The sequence below is a fragment of the Anthonomus grandis genome, chromosome 6, assembly GCF_022605725.1.
Source record: "Anthonomus grandis grandis chromosome 6, icAntGran1.3, whole genome shotgun sequence".
NCBI classification, from domain to species: domain Eukaryota; kingdom Metazoa; phylum Arthropoda; class Insecta; order Coleoptera; family Curculionidae; genus Anthonomus; species Anthonomus grandis.
In genome coordinates, this window is record NC_065551.1 from 9,836,024 (window position 1) to 9,851,126 (window position 15,103).

A 15,103-nucleotide genomic window follows, 5' to 3' on the forward strand; every position below is an offset into this window, starting at 1 on the left:
TTAGTAAAACCTGAAAGCAGTGACATTAAGGACGAGCGATTAAACGCCATCTGCTTATCGGAAGATGGAAGAAGGAGATGTAATGGAGATTTTGCATCCGTCCCAGGACATGGACCACACAAATGTTATATTATAGTTGGTATGTAATTTTATTTATTTGTGTATATTTAGAATAAGATTTTTTTGGCTATTTAGCAGTTTTAAAATATTTTTGGGGGTAAAACTATTTTTTTTATTAGTTCATAAAGTAATCGAAAGTTATAATATTATAATATATTAAATAATATATTATAAAGTTACATATTACATATATATAACTGAATAATAATTTTTATGTTGGATTTTTGTTTACATTTTTCATGTACTACTATTATGTTAGATTTTTTTTACCGTAATTTAGGCTAAATTTAGTTATTTTTACGTCATCAGCTTGGGAAGAACTTTATACCAAGTTATCAAATTTAAAAATATTAATTACTAACGAATCAAAAAGAGTCTTAAAGAAAAAAATACCTAAATCAGAGGAAATTAAAAAAGAAGTTAGGGATAATTTACTTAAATACTATAATACCTTTGTGCAACTTGTATTACATGATTACAAAAATGTAAGTCAAGAACAGTATTTTGCTATTAAAAAACTTTTTTCCGTCTCAAGAGATAAAGTAGTCAGGGTATATAAAGTATTAAATGTTTCGTATAAAATACCTACATCGTGCACTGAACTAATTGATCCAAACGTGATTGAGGAGGATATTATTGACAGTGAAAACTCTTCAGAGGGTTCAGACGAAGAAAATACAAACACTGAAATTAGAATTGAAACTGGCAAAATGGCGATGACTAAAATGGATTTTTTTAATTTCACCAGCAGGGTTTTGTGCAATGATTTTGATGGCTCAGCGGATAAACTTCGATCTTTTATTGACGCACTAACTTTAATCCAAGAAAATTGCGAAGGGCACGAAGCAAATGCCGTGGCTCTTATTAAAACTAAATTAGTTGGTAAAGCAAGAGACCTTATTGGCGATAATGATACCATACCAATTATAATTCAAAAACTAACAAGCAATATTAAGGGTGAAAGTTCGCAGTTAGTTTCGGCAAAATTATTAGCTCTTAAACAAGGATCCAGCGATACATCAAAATATGCATCTGACATAGAAGCTTTAGCAACAAGCTTAAAAAGAGCGTACATAAATGAAGGTGTACCAGTAAATGTAGCAGAGGGTTATACAACTAATATTGCAGTTAAAGCCCTAAAATCGAATGCAACCTCAGAAAGATCCAGGTTGATAATGGAAGCAGGCACATTCAACACAACTCAAGACGCCTTGACAAAGTTTGTTAGCGTCGAAACTGAATCAAAAAATTCTACAGTCCTTTTTACACAAAATCGATTCAACAATAGAGGAAATCCAAATTATAGAGGTCATTATCCTAGGGCGCAAGGACAATGGAAAAGAGGATTTAATAGAAATCCTGAAGTTCCTATCCATAATAATTATCATGGTGGCCATAGCAGATATAGAGGTCACAGGGGCTATTCTCAACGAGGCAGAGGAAACTATTCTGTGCGCAGCTTTGAGACAGATAATTCGGGAAACGAATTATCACCCCAACCAGGTCCATTGGGGGAGCAATAAATATTTTTAACATGGACCTATCGTTGTCAAATTTTATCGTCGTTCAGACCCAAATGACACAAAATGAAACAATAACATTAATCGTAGATACTGGTGCCGATATTTCTTTAATTAAGCGAACAAAAATCGATAAAAACCAAATAGTTGACAGAGCAAATGCTAGCAGGATAAACGGTGTTACAGAAGGACATATAACTTCCATAGGTACTACTAAAACTGTAATGTTTATTGACAATTTTTCTTTAAAACAAAATTTTCACATAGTTGAGGATAATTTTTCCATACCAGCAGATGGAATTCTTGGTAGAGATTTTATTACACAATATCAATGTCAATTGGACTACTCTAATTGTACAATGCAAATAAGACTGCATAATAATTTTATCTCTATACCAATTCATGACAGCCCTGCAAAAGATATGTTAATTATCCCCCCGAGATGTGAAATAATTAGAAAAGTAGAAAAGTTAAAATATCTTAAAGAAGATTCGGTTGTATTAAATAACGAAATATCCCCAGGCGTTTTCATAGCATCAACCATAATTTCTAGGTCGAGTCCAATAATTAAAATTCTAAATACAACATGCGAAACCATAACCATAAGTAATCCTAAAATTGTAACCGAACCCCTAAAAAACTTTTCGCGTTATCAATTGCATTGTAATCAAAATAACCGAAAAGATCAACTATTAAAGGAATTAAATAAAAACATCCCGGAATGCGCGAAAAAGGAAACCACCGAATTATGCATGGAATTTGCTGATATATTTGGGTTAAAATGTGATAAATTAACAATAAACAATTTTTATAAACAAAAAATTAAATTAGCTGATGAGCAACCTTTCTATATAAAAAATTATCGAACACCGCTTTCCCAATCTAAAGAAATAAATGCACAGGTAAGTAAAATGTTAGAGGAAAACATAATAGAGGAATCTAATGCCGTTTACAATAGTCCAATCCTTTTGGTACCTAAGAAATCTAAGGGTCATGATAAAAAATGGCGACTAGTAGTGGATTTTAGAGAGGCAAATAAGAAAATTATCCCTGATAAATTTCCATTGCCTCGAATTGACGATATTTTAGACCAACTAGGCCGTGCTAAATGGTTTTCAACCCTAGATTTAAAGGCGGGCTTTCATCAAATACCACTTGCAGAAGAATCTAGAGATTTTACAACTTTTAGTACAAGTACAGGTAGCTACAGATTTACAAGGTTACCATTTGGCCTCAGAATAAGCCCAAACAGTTTCCAGAGGATGATGAATATAGCATTTGCTGGAATAACACCTGAAAAGGCTTTCTTGTACATGGATGACGTAATTGTAATTGGTTGTTCAAAAAATCATCATTTACAAAATTTACGTAGTGTATTTGAAACGTGCAGAAAATACAATTTAAAATTAAATCCCGAAAAATGCAATTTTTTTTCGCAAGAAGTTACTTACCTAGGTCACAGGATTACTAGTAATGGAATTTTGCCTGACGAGTCAAAATATGACATTATTAATAAATACCCAGAGCCTAGAAATGCTGATGAAGTAAAACGCTTTATAGCATTTTGTAACTATTATCGCAGGTTTATTCGAAACTTCGCAGAAATTGCAAAACCTCTTAATATGTTAACAAGAAAAAATACGCAATTCGAATGGAGTGAAAAATGTAAACAAGCTTTTATTTATCTTAAAAATTCGTTGTTGCAACCCGAAATTTTACAATACCCAGACTTTAATAAACAATTTATTTTAACAACAGACGCATCAAAAAATGCTTGTGGCGCTATATTATCACAAAACTTTAATGGTCAAGAATTGCCAATAGCTTACGCTTCAAAATCATTCACTAAAGGAGAATCTAATAAAGCGACTATAGAACAAGAATTAGTAGCCATCCACTGGGCGATTCAGTATTTTAGGCCATATTTGTACGGAAATAAATTTTTGGTAAAATCTGACCATAAGCCTTTAGTGTATCTCTTTTCTATGAAAGACCCATCTTCAAAACTTACCAGGATGCGATTAGATTTAGAAGAATATAATTTTGAAATTGAATATATTAAAGGAAAGGACAATGTAGGAGCAGATGCATTATCGAGAATTTGTATTAGCGAACTAAGCGATTTGGCGATAAATAACAAAACAGTCAACGTATTTGCAGTAACACGGGCAATGGCAAAAAAGGATACTACCTTAACAGAAGATAATAGCAAGAATGCTAGCATGCCGTTTACGGTTAAACCAAAAGTCCTAGAGACTTTAGAAAATAGTAATGTTTTAAAATTAGCTTATGTAAAATTTAAAATTTAGCATAAATATCTATGGATACTTATGGGTAAGAATAAAGATTTTATGATCGAGGATAAAATGTTAATCAGTAATGACAAAACATTCTTAGGAACAGTTTTGTCTAAGCTGGAAAAAATGGCTGCTGATTGCAACGTTAAGGAACTAAAGCTAAAAATAACAGATGAAATATTTAAATTGTGCACAATAAACGAATTAAAAAATATTGCTTTAAGTAAATTAAAAAATCTTACTATTTTTCTGTATGAAGAGCCCAAAATTATTAAAAATAATGATGACAAGTTAGCGTTAGTACAGGAATATCATGATAATCCACTTACCGGAGGTCACTGTGAACAGAAAAAATTGCTTAAGAAGCTAAGAGCAAATTACCGATGGAAAGGAATGTCCCGCGATGTCAACAAATACGTTAAAAAATGTCAAAAGTGTCAAATTAATAAGAGAAAAATAACTCATTCAGAGCCAATGGTAATAACACCTACACCACAAAAAGCATTTGACATTACATGTATCGACACGATTGGACCATTCAGAAAAACTCCTAACAACAATATGTATGCAATAACAATCCAGTGCGAGTTAACTAAATTTGTCAAAATTATCCCTATTCCGAATAAAGAAGCTAAAACTATAGCTAGGGCAATATTTAATGAATTTATTCTTAATTATGGCCCAATGCAGGAAATCAGAACCGATATGGGCACTGAGTATAAAAACGAAGTACTTACATCACTTTCTGAACTTCTAAAAATTAAACATTCTATTTCGACAGCCTACCATAGTCAAACTATAGGTGGTTGCGAAAGAAATCATAGAGTCTTAAATGAGTTTCTTAGAATGTACATAAACGAAATGCAAGACGATTGGGATGAATGGACAAACTATTTCAGCTTTTGTTATAACACAACTCCCAGTGTATATCACGAATATACGCCATTTGAATTAGTTTTTGCACGTAAGGTTGATTTTTCTATTATTTTAAATGGTACTTTGATAGACCCTGTATATAATATCGACGCATATTATCATATTATCAAGAAGTCAGATATCGCTTACAAATTGCAAATAGACGAGCCAATGATTTTATTCAAAAAGCAAAAGTTCAGCGAAAATTAGAATACGATAAACAGTCTAAAGAAATATATTTAAAACCCGGTGACTCAGTACTTTTAAATAATGAAAATAGAACGAAATTTGGCCCTTGGTATAAAGGCCCTTTCGTAGTAGAGGAGGTAGAAGGTGTAAATTGTATATTAAGTAATAGTAAAAGTGACGCTAAAGTGAAAGTGCATAAAAATAGATTACAGCATTTTTATAAGTGATTAAAGTGAAAAAGCCATTTTCAGTGTTTATCGTAGAAAAATTAAAAGAAAAACAATTAATTATGTCAATTATAGCAGTTGTACCGAAAAGAAAACATGTACTAGTTTTAATTTACTAACCTTGTAACCTAATATTTTATAATACATATTATGTATTCATAAGTCAATGCAAAGCTTCGCAAAAATTAAGGTTCATAATTTAATAACTTAACACGTATTGTTTAGGCTTCGAAATAGTTAAGAATTATGTAACATTATTTAAATTAAACAACTTAAGTACATGTGTACTTTAATTAAGTAATAAGTTTATTTAGGTAATAAGTTTGTTTAAGTAAAATCAGGGTTAACATTTTAGGTTTCATTTTTAAATTAAACAAAAAAAAAATATTTAAATCTATACTCGATCGATAAATACTTTTCTTTTCTATCCTTTCTTTATTATTTATTTTCTTTTTATTATTCCTCTTATCTTTTTCTTAACACTTTCCTTAAACCTCTAATAATTTTATTTTTATTGTAAAATATAAGTGTAAAATGTAGTAAAAAAGCGCATATACCTTATGAATATTTATTTTTGTACGAAAGTACTCCATTTTTATTTCATTAAAAATGTAGTTCATTCTTTCAAAAGGGGGAGATGTGGTACAATAATATAATAGTGATATATGTTATTTATTTTCAAGTATCATACTGTATATTAATTTGTTATACAATGAATTATTATTATTGTTAAATATTTATGCAATACTATTGCACACGTATGCACGACAATTATGTAGAACACTGTTTTTAAATAACTACTAATATGCCAGATATCATCGAAGAGAGTAATATACAATGGTGTAAGCGCATTTGGCATTCTTATTTATAATTCCTAAATCGAACCTTCACACTCAGATGCCAGCATTAATTTGACACTGGTGTTGGTGTGGCCTTCAAAACATACATTCGAGGGTTGGTCATGGAGGTATGCCAGATAGAGCTTCAGGGTTTTTAAGATGGGTCTCTCAGTCTAGCCAGCAAGTAACGTCCATTATCAGTATCCGAACTTTTGGACAGCCGCACTATTGGTGGAATCATCGGGTCCATTTGTAACCCATCATCGTCCTTGGCCTTCTCCACAAACTTGATGGTGACATGCTCCCGTCCTAGTGACTTGCTTGCAGCTATCGCCTCTTTATCGGAACCAATCGGCCGAACAACCAACTGTGACAATGGACTCCAAGACCATCAATTACAGTACCATCTGGCCAAGTATTTGGCTTTTTCAGCTGGATAAAAATATCCTTATTTTGAACACCAATTTTAAAAGTGTAGTCTGAATTATTCTTATTCTTCGGCAATAGAAAACATCGGATAAAGTCAGCAATTCCAAGTTTTTCTTTGATGGAGTGAACAAGTTGATTAACTCTGTAGTGGGATGGAATTTTGGAATGTTGGAACCACTCTCTAGCAATGATTTTATGAGGTGTAGGAGATTTTGATTGTGAAAAAGTAGAAACCTCCGTGATCTTGTCGGTCTGGGTGGAAATGGACTTTTTTATTATAGGCGGGATGTATTTGGTAACACTTTGGTTTATCTTTTACGCCTATGTTTTCTATTTTAAGTGCCATTTGATTGACACTCTGGCGTAGATTCTCCATTTCCTTAAGAAAATCTTGCTTAGAGGAATCGTGAATTTGAACCTTAACAGATTCATTGTGATTTCCCATGAGTATTGATGAGATGTTAAAAATTTCTTGCTTCATGTCCCTGATCGAATGAAAAATTGATTCTTGACCCCAAACAGACTTACTTTTAGTTAGAAGGTCATGTATGTCATCCTTTTTTTCGTAGAGGGACTTCCATTTGGAATCATGATGACAGGAAAAAGGAGGTCACTATTATTTTTGAGACATGATCCCAAAGCATCAATAATTTCTATGGGAATCTGCGATTTTTCCAGTTGTGAAACTTTGTCGTGGAGGTATTATATAGTCCATTCCCTTACAGGACATGCAGAAATTACGGCGACATTCCCCACTACAGCGAATTTTATATTTTTCCTTCTCCAAGATGGTCTTTTTACAGAAGTCACACTTAAACTCGGGCATATTTTTACAGAATTTGTTATTTGTAAAACAGAAAACCGGAACTCTTTATTTAAAAATATACACGCATGTCGATGACTGGACGTTAAAAGGTTAATAATATAAATAGTTAAATAGTAATGATAGTCAAGTTCACGTAAACAGGTATTTATACAGGAAGCACACGGAGAGTTAAAACATGAACTTCGCGACGAGTCGATTGAGAGATCAAAAAACAGATCAAAACAAAAAACACAATACAATGCCAGCGGACCCGACAAGCGAAGACACAACCGTCTCGTACGACTACTGTGAATCGATTGAGAATCTAAGATTTTGAACGAGCAGATGTTAAGTAGCAATTTAAATTAATGTCAGGTGTATTCAAAATAAAATGCTTGTAAACTTTGTATTTGAAGGTTAAAATAAGGGAAATTTTGAATCTAATGGTAAATCAGAGTAAAATAGCCTTCCACCAACTCTTAAGCATCCCTATCATTAAAAAAAGGGATTTTTATTTTTGTAAGTACTAAGGAAGCGGCCTCTTATTTTTTATTAAAAATATTTCATTAAAAAAGTAAACTACTTATATAAGAGTAGTTATGTAAAGTAATACATGGATTAACTCTAAAATTGTCATATTTTGAGAATAATTTAAGCTTTATTATTTTTTATTTATTTTTTAAGCTTTTAAACATATTTCAAAAGCCTTTTATTTTTAACATACGGGGCATTTTATAATATGTTGCATTTTGGGTCTCTCCCTTTGACCTCCGTTATCCTTTAACTTCTCGAAAAGGTAACATATTCTTAAAAGGGGTTAATAGTTACCTAATTCTTAAAGGTTACATTATTATAAATTTTTTCCGTGGAATATAGTGGTGTCGATAATTTTGGTTGTATATTTTGCTATTTTTAAGTTATAAACCAAACTCATATTTTTTTGAATGGCAACAACCTGTATATTTATTATTACTGTATTGAATTATGTACTGAAGAATTTGTCTTTTTTCAATCGTTTAGAATAAAATTACAATATAACAGAAAAACAGTACTTTATTAAAATAGAAAAAATACATTAGCACATCTTAGTAATTCTTTGAAGAGCATTAAAAAGTAAATTCTCTTCAAAGAATGAATTGCCTAAATTAATTGCTTCTCGAAGTTCTGCCGTTGGAATAAGTACTTAATTTCGTATAAAGATCCACAAAAAAATCTAAAATTGAGAGATTTGGAGTTGGTGGCCATCTAGTAGGTCCGTTGGTAAGTTATTATCAAGAAATACCGTTAAGAGCCTGGAATTAGGACCATTTTGCTGTAAGTAAACAGCATTATATTTGGCTAATGAAATATTTTCAAGTAGTTATAGAAAAACTTCCTCAAAGATTTCTATCTATGTGCTGTAAGACCTCCTTCAAAAATCCAATAAACTATCTGCCAAAATAAAATATGATACCTGAAGTCCAAAGCATTATTGTTGTGTTCACTCAAATATTAAATACTGATTTTCTGGATGTCCACTCCCGATATTGTGCCAATTGAAAATGCCAGATAACAAGTTTTTCAAATAAATTGTTCAAAAAACACAACTGGCTAAACAGTATCATATAGATAAACTATATAAAATTTGTATGGATGATACTTATATCGCTTCAAGATCCTCTGACGGTCAGTTTTTCTCGCATGAATTTTCTTCCCAACTTTTCTACATGATGACGAAGGCGTTGCTTTTAAATATCCCAAAATATATGCCTTTTTTCCTTGTTCTTTGTTGTAAGTTGTAGGACACGGGTGAACAATTGATCCCTGTCTAACTAAATTTGATTTAAGACAAGTAAATATCTCTAAAAACGGTTCGCTTTTTTCTGATTTTCTAATAATTTTAAAAAATATAATATTTTTTCTAACTTTCATATGCTATCATTATTCGAGGAACTTAATAGATATCAATTAAATAAAAATAACAAAAGAACAAAAATAAACAGGCTTAAAAATAGATCAAAAGTCGATCAGACACCGATAAGATATACAAATATGTGGTTTATTGTCAAAGAAACTATTTATTTATTTTATTTGGTATTATTTCGCTATTTCAGTACCAATCAGTTTAGAAAATACAATCTCGTAGTATAGAGAGAGGTTTTATCTATCGACCTCTGAACTCGTTTGCTTATTTCAATATCCTAACTAACCTTATTTTTTATTGAAATTGAACAGCATGAAAAAACTTATTTATTGAATATGACAACCTAATTTGAAAGAACGTTTTGTTAATTAAATCTAAAAAAAGAAAAGGCTTATGAAAATTTTGTTACAGGCATCTTTAGCTTCGTGCTATCTCGAAAACCACATCTAAGTCCTAGCCCTCATTCTAGTCCAAGTCAGATAGAGCTCTTTATAATTCCTCTGAATCCAACGGGTTTATTCACTGCATATAGAGTTAAAAAGATTCTGGCTGTTTTGAGGTCCGTAAGTCGCTTCCTGATGAAGGCAAACCGATTTTTTTGAATCGGCTACTCCGCTACTTTTATTGTTTTACTTTGTCTAAATAACTCACTAAATACGCTATAATGAAATTAGGAATTTGATCTTTTCCATTTTTTAAAAAACTGGATTCTTTGTAGAATTGTATATATAGTTTTTTTAGTAAAATAAAGTAGAATTTAGAAACACGCTCCTTTCTGGAACATACTTATTCTAGGAATACGCTTTTTTGTCACGAATACAGTCTTTTCTTATTAACAACGTCCACAAAACTTTCACCTGTTTGACTGTTAATTAATTGTTTCTAAAATAAACAACAAAACTGATTAAAACATCACGAAACGCGGCCCTTTTTAAAAATGCATAAAAGAATCTAAAATTGCTTAGTTTTATTCTACATTGTTTTTCCGATAAAGATCAATAAATTCAAGCTAATACTGATAGCCAAAGCAAGTATACAAATTCTAGAAATTTAAATAAGCACAGTCTTTACATTTTCATACGAATATGTTTCAGTGTTTAACTCATATAAAATCCTAATCTTAAAGCGTTTATTTTATTGTGTATTGCATAATAAAAATTAAAGCGTTATTCTAATCCAAATAAAACTAAAAAAATTGAAACACTATTTAAAAAAATAAGATAAAGATAAAACTCTTAAAAACAAGTAGACGCTTCGCGTCTACTTTGGTCCGTGGGGACCAGTAGAAATTTTTAAAATTTTTGTCAGTACTACAAAAAAAAAATCTTCACAATTATCCAAGGAGTGCCCTAAACACGCAGTGGAGAAGAGACCTGCCGTATCCTCATAAGGCTCTGAGTTCAAACCTTAGCCTCGGCATGGTGCTCTACCCAACTTTTTCTTTTTTTAGTACTTCGAAAAAATTAACATCTATAGTAAATCCAAAAATCTCATCCATTATTCTCTAAGAGACCAACATACAAAATTGACGAAAAACAAAGAAAAACACAAAGTCACGGTCTCACAACATGTAATTAAACGGGCTACACATGTTTCGCTCTAGTTAGAGCATCATCAGGCCTTTAGAAGCCATCCACACACTTATGCTGTAACTGATGATGCTCTTACTAAAGCGAAACACGTGTAGCCCATTTAATTACATGTTGGGAGACCGTGCTTTGTGTTTTTCTTTATTTTTCGTCAATCTATAGTAAATACAGAGAGAAAAGGGAAGGTCTTATTATATATTATAATCAGAAATAAATTTCATGGAAATATTACTTACTTATATCTGGGTATCATGCTTCAGAGAACCATGATGTGTTACAATACGCTCCGCTCTTTAATTTTAGTTTAGTAGAAAATATCCTCAAAACTTGCATATATCAAAATTATGTCAGGGTTCTAAAATGAATCGGTAATAAAATCGTAAACCAGATCAACATTGGAAATATTAAAAAAAACTTTGGTCCGATTGAAAAAAGTACTATACTACCAAATAGTTACATCTATTCGGTGGCAATTAAGTTATAAAATTCTGTCTATTATTAATTTTAATAATATAAAGTGTACCCTTTAACTCTCAGCCATTATTTACAATTTAATTGTTAATTATGCCTAAAAAAATGAATTGACAACTTTGGTATTGTTTGGTATGAACAGCTTAATTCCTTTATGTAAAGCCACCTTAACATGTTGTTGCATAATTCTGACTCACGTTGGTTGCTATCGGGCTTAAGCCATAAAAATCAAAGAAAAAAAGAAGAAGACGCCCACTTTCACTTGTCATTTCAATGTCACTTTCCGGCCCACAAGCATAAACGCCACCGGCAACGGGAGTTTCCAAAATCCAAACAAATGTTGGAAGATATTCTTAAGCTTATTTATATATACTTTTCTATATGAAAATAAAATGTAAGTATCACAATTACACACATACAAAAGTTTTTTTTTTAAATTTTATTCGGTTTCATAATTACCAATTTTTAGTGAATAATCCTGAAATTTATGAAAATACATACATTTTAAGGTTATGTCATAATGTTTTGATTGTTGTATTTGATTTTGTTTTCTGTGATTTTAGTGGACTACACCAACAAAGGTTCTGTGTTTTGCACCAGATTGAAAGCATCATAGCGAAAAACGGACCTGTCATATCTTTAAATTTCCTAAAGAGCCCCTGGAAATAGTGAAATGATCTCTGCTAAGGAATTCTAAGGTATTTTTACTAAATCTTTAATTTTTTTAAATTCCTAAATGAGGTATTCTATAAATGTTGTTCCTTGTAGGCAAATGGATAAAAAACCTTCAGTCCATGCATTGGTATGTAATTGTTGACAAAAATACAATTAATGGCCTCTTTACTTTTCCACATGCAAAGAGGTTAACCAAGGAGAAATTGTCAAAAATCTAGGTAAGTCTATACTTCCAACTTATCTTTATTTATTTCGAAGCTTGATTTTTTTCAAGGTAAATACAGAATTGCTTAGTACAAACTATACCCAGTACCAGTTCGTCCACTTCTTTGAAGCATGGTACTTCAAACAGAGAAACTGTCAACAATTCGGTAGAAGGTGAGCTGGTGTCAAATTTCAGTAAGGGACATGATTTCAACTTTGCACCAACAGCAGACCCGAAATTAATTTTGCTGCAAAAAGTTGGAGGATGTGAAAGAAAAAAGTGCAGAAGTTAAAATTAAATTTTTCATATGAGCACCTAAAAAATAATCATGACAAAATTCAGTTGTATACAGGTTTGACATGTAGCCCTATGGAAAAATGTAAATTTTTTATTTTTCTATCCTGCACTACTTCAGAGTACCTTTAAAAAAGGTTATTACCAATTTGACTCTAAAATGAACAGAAACCCTATTTCTTTGCAATTTTCGATTTTGGAACAAAATCCGGGTCAAAATGACCATTTTTTCAAAATATGCTCCGAATTCAAAATTTCTTTTTTCTACTTAAAGACGACTTAAAAGGTAGTAAAAAAGCTTTATGACAAATTTTTCCACGATTTATACTAGTGCCACAATATAAATAGAAAAATTAGGTCCCATAAGAATTCATGTTTAGGGATAAGAAAACCGGGTTTTTTCGTGGATTTTTTTGATTTTTTAGTTTCATTTTTGAGAGCCAATAGTAATAAAATATCAAAAGAGTTGACAGGAGAAGAATAAGAAATAAAAGAAACCATAAACGAATTGAATCGAAGCTGTAGAAGCCGAGATATAAGTAAAAATGTGGGAAAAATAAAAGAAAACTTCCTTTTTCCCACCGTACAATTTTTTTTTTCTAAAATGATTGTTAGCAAATTTTAAAGTAAGCCTTAAACTAACAATTCCTAGTAAAAAAACTCATTAAAAAAAACATTTTTTTTTGGTCGAAAATCGAAAGGGATATACCCACGAAAAATTTCGAAAAAATGATTTTTATTGTTTTCTAAATTAACTGTAAGTCTGAGAACCTTTTGCTTCAAACAAAAGTTCTCAGGAATATTACGAGAAATCTGTCTGTCGAAATGAATAGGTTCTAGCTATTATAGAATCGGAGAAAATTGGAAAAAACTAGTAAACATAAATATCGAATTATCAGGACCCCTATGGAAAAATTTCAATTTTTTATTTTTAATCCTGTACTACTTCAGAATACCTTTAAAAAAAGTTATTACCAATTTGACTCTAAAATAAACAGAAAACCTATTTCTTTGCATTTTTCGATTTTCGAACAAAATCCGGGGTCAAAATGACCATTTTTTCAAAATATGCTCCGAATTTAAAATTTCTTTTTTCTGCTTAAAGACGACTTAAAAAGTAGTAAAAAAGCTTCATGACAAATTATTCCACGATTCATACGAGTGCCACAATCTAAAGAGAAAGATCAGGTTCCATATAAGAAGCAATGTATTAGGATAAGAAAAACAAACCCCTTTTTTTCCTTGTTTTTTTTTGTATTTTTATTTTAAAAGGCAATTTTAATAAAATTTTAAAAAATGTAAAGAAAAAAAAATTAATAAAAACATTTATCAACTTATTGAATAGAAGCTATAAAAGCCGTGATATCAGTAACATAGTAAAAAAATACAAAAAATACACCTTTTTTTGAAACCGCATCAATGTCTTTTTTTTCTATATTGGTAAACTATTAATATAAATTTATTACCAATTTAGCAACCCCCACTAAAAGAACCGCAACTAAAATAAAACTATTATTACTGTAATTTTTTCCAGATATTTATACTTTTTTCTGACCTTTATGCTGCTATTACTATTATTATAAATATTATCCTTCTTGTAAATGTCCTTAAACCTTAAAATACCCTGTATAATACGATTACTATAATTATAAATAATATTTTCCTTATGAAAGCACTAAAAGCTTGAAACACCCTGAAGATTATTATAACTTTTATTATAAATAATATTCTCCTTATTAATGCTCTTAAGCTTTAAAACACCCTGTAGATTAATATTACCATTATTATAAATAATATTTTCCTTATTTATGCCCTCAACCTTAAAACCCCCCGTATAATTCTATTTCCATACTATTATTATCCTCATAAATGTTCCGTAATATCAATACCCTCTGTATATTTCAAATATATATTTATTAATATTTATATTCATTTTATTTATCCCAGTTTTATCAAAAAACGTTCAAAATTGTCCCCATAATATTAATAACTCATTAATAAAATAACTCATGACGTCACGAGACGAACACGACGCGTTTATAATTGTTGCCAGACACCTTCCATCCTTCTCTCAAACTCGCGCTTTCCTACTCTAACTCGTAACGCATATAGGCCGAATTTGCCGCCACAATACCGAAAACCCCGCGGTTACGTCATATGGCCATGTGCGACTCTATAGTGACGTCGTCCGTATGCTTTTACATTGGGTCAATTGGGTGCTGGACCGCCAACTATATTGTACCATGAGCTGGCTCCCTGTGTCTCCAGGGTATGACTGGTTGATTGGAACGGCTTATTTTTGGGGGTTTTTCTTAAATAACAGCGCGCTGCGGAAAAACGGTAACATTTGAAGAAAAACGGTTTTTAGTAGATTATAGCCAGATAGTGTCCGGTGGTTTCAGAAAAAAAATGGTTTTCGTAGGTGTCATAGGTATGCCGGCATAAAGCATCAAAGTTAAAAAAAGGTGTAGAGCAAAAACTACTCTACGTAGAAGGTTGTAGAGTATGGCAAAAAATAGGATTTAAAAAGTTCTTAAAACGCTGAAAGTTTGAAGTCTCTAGGTGCCTCCAATAAAGAGTTATTAAGAAAAATAGAAAAAATCGGTCAAAAAAAGGCTCAAAAAG

General features: G+C 31.1%; 1 long non-coding RNA gene across 1 annotated transcript; it reads left to right on the top strand.

The window, feature by feature from the left end:
* The first annotated feature begins 11,595 nt into the window (after positions 1–11,595).
* Positions 11,596–13,894, top strand: LOC126737729 (uncharacterized). The gene is made up of 4 exons (XR_007661091.1): positions 11,596–11,698; positions 11,868–12,002; positions 12,073–12,197; positions 12,254–13,894. It is a non-coding gene; the product is annotated as an uncharacterized LOC126737729 (long non-coding RNA).
* Positions 13,895–15,103: the final 1,209 nt, after the last annotated feature.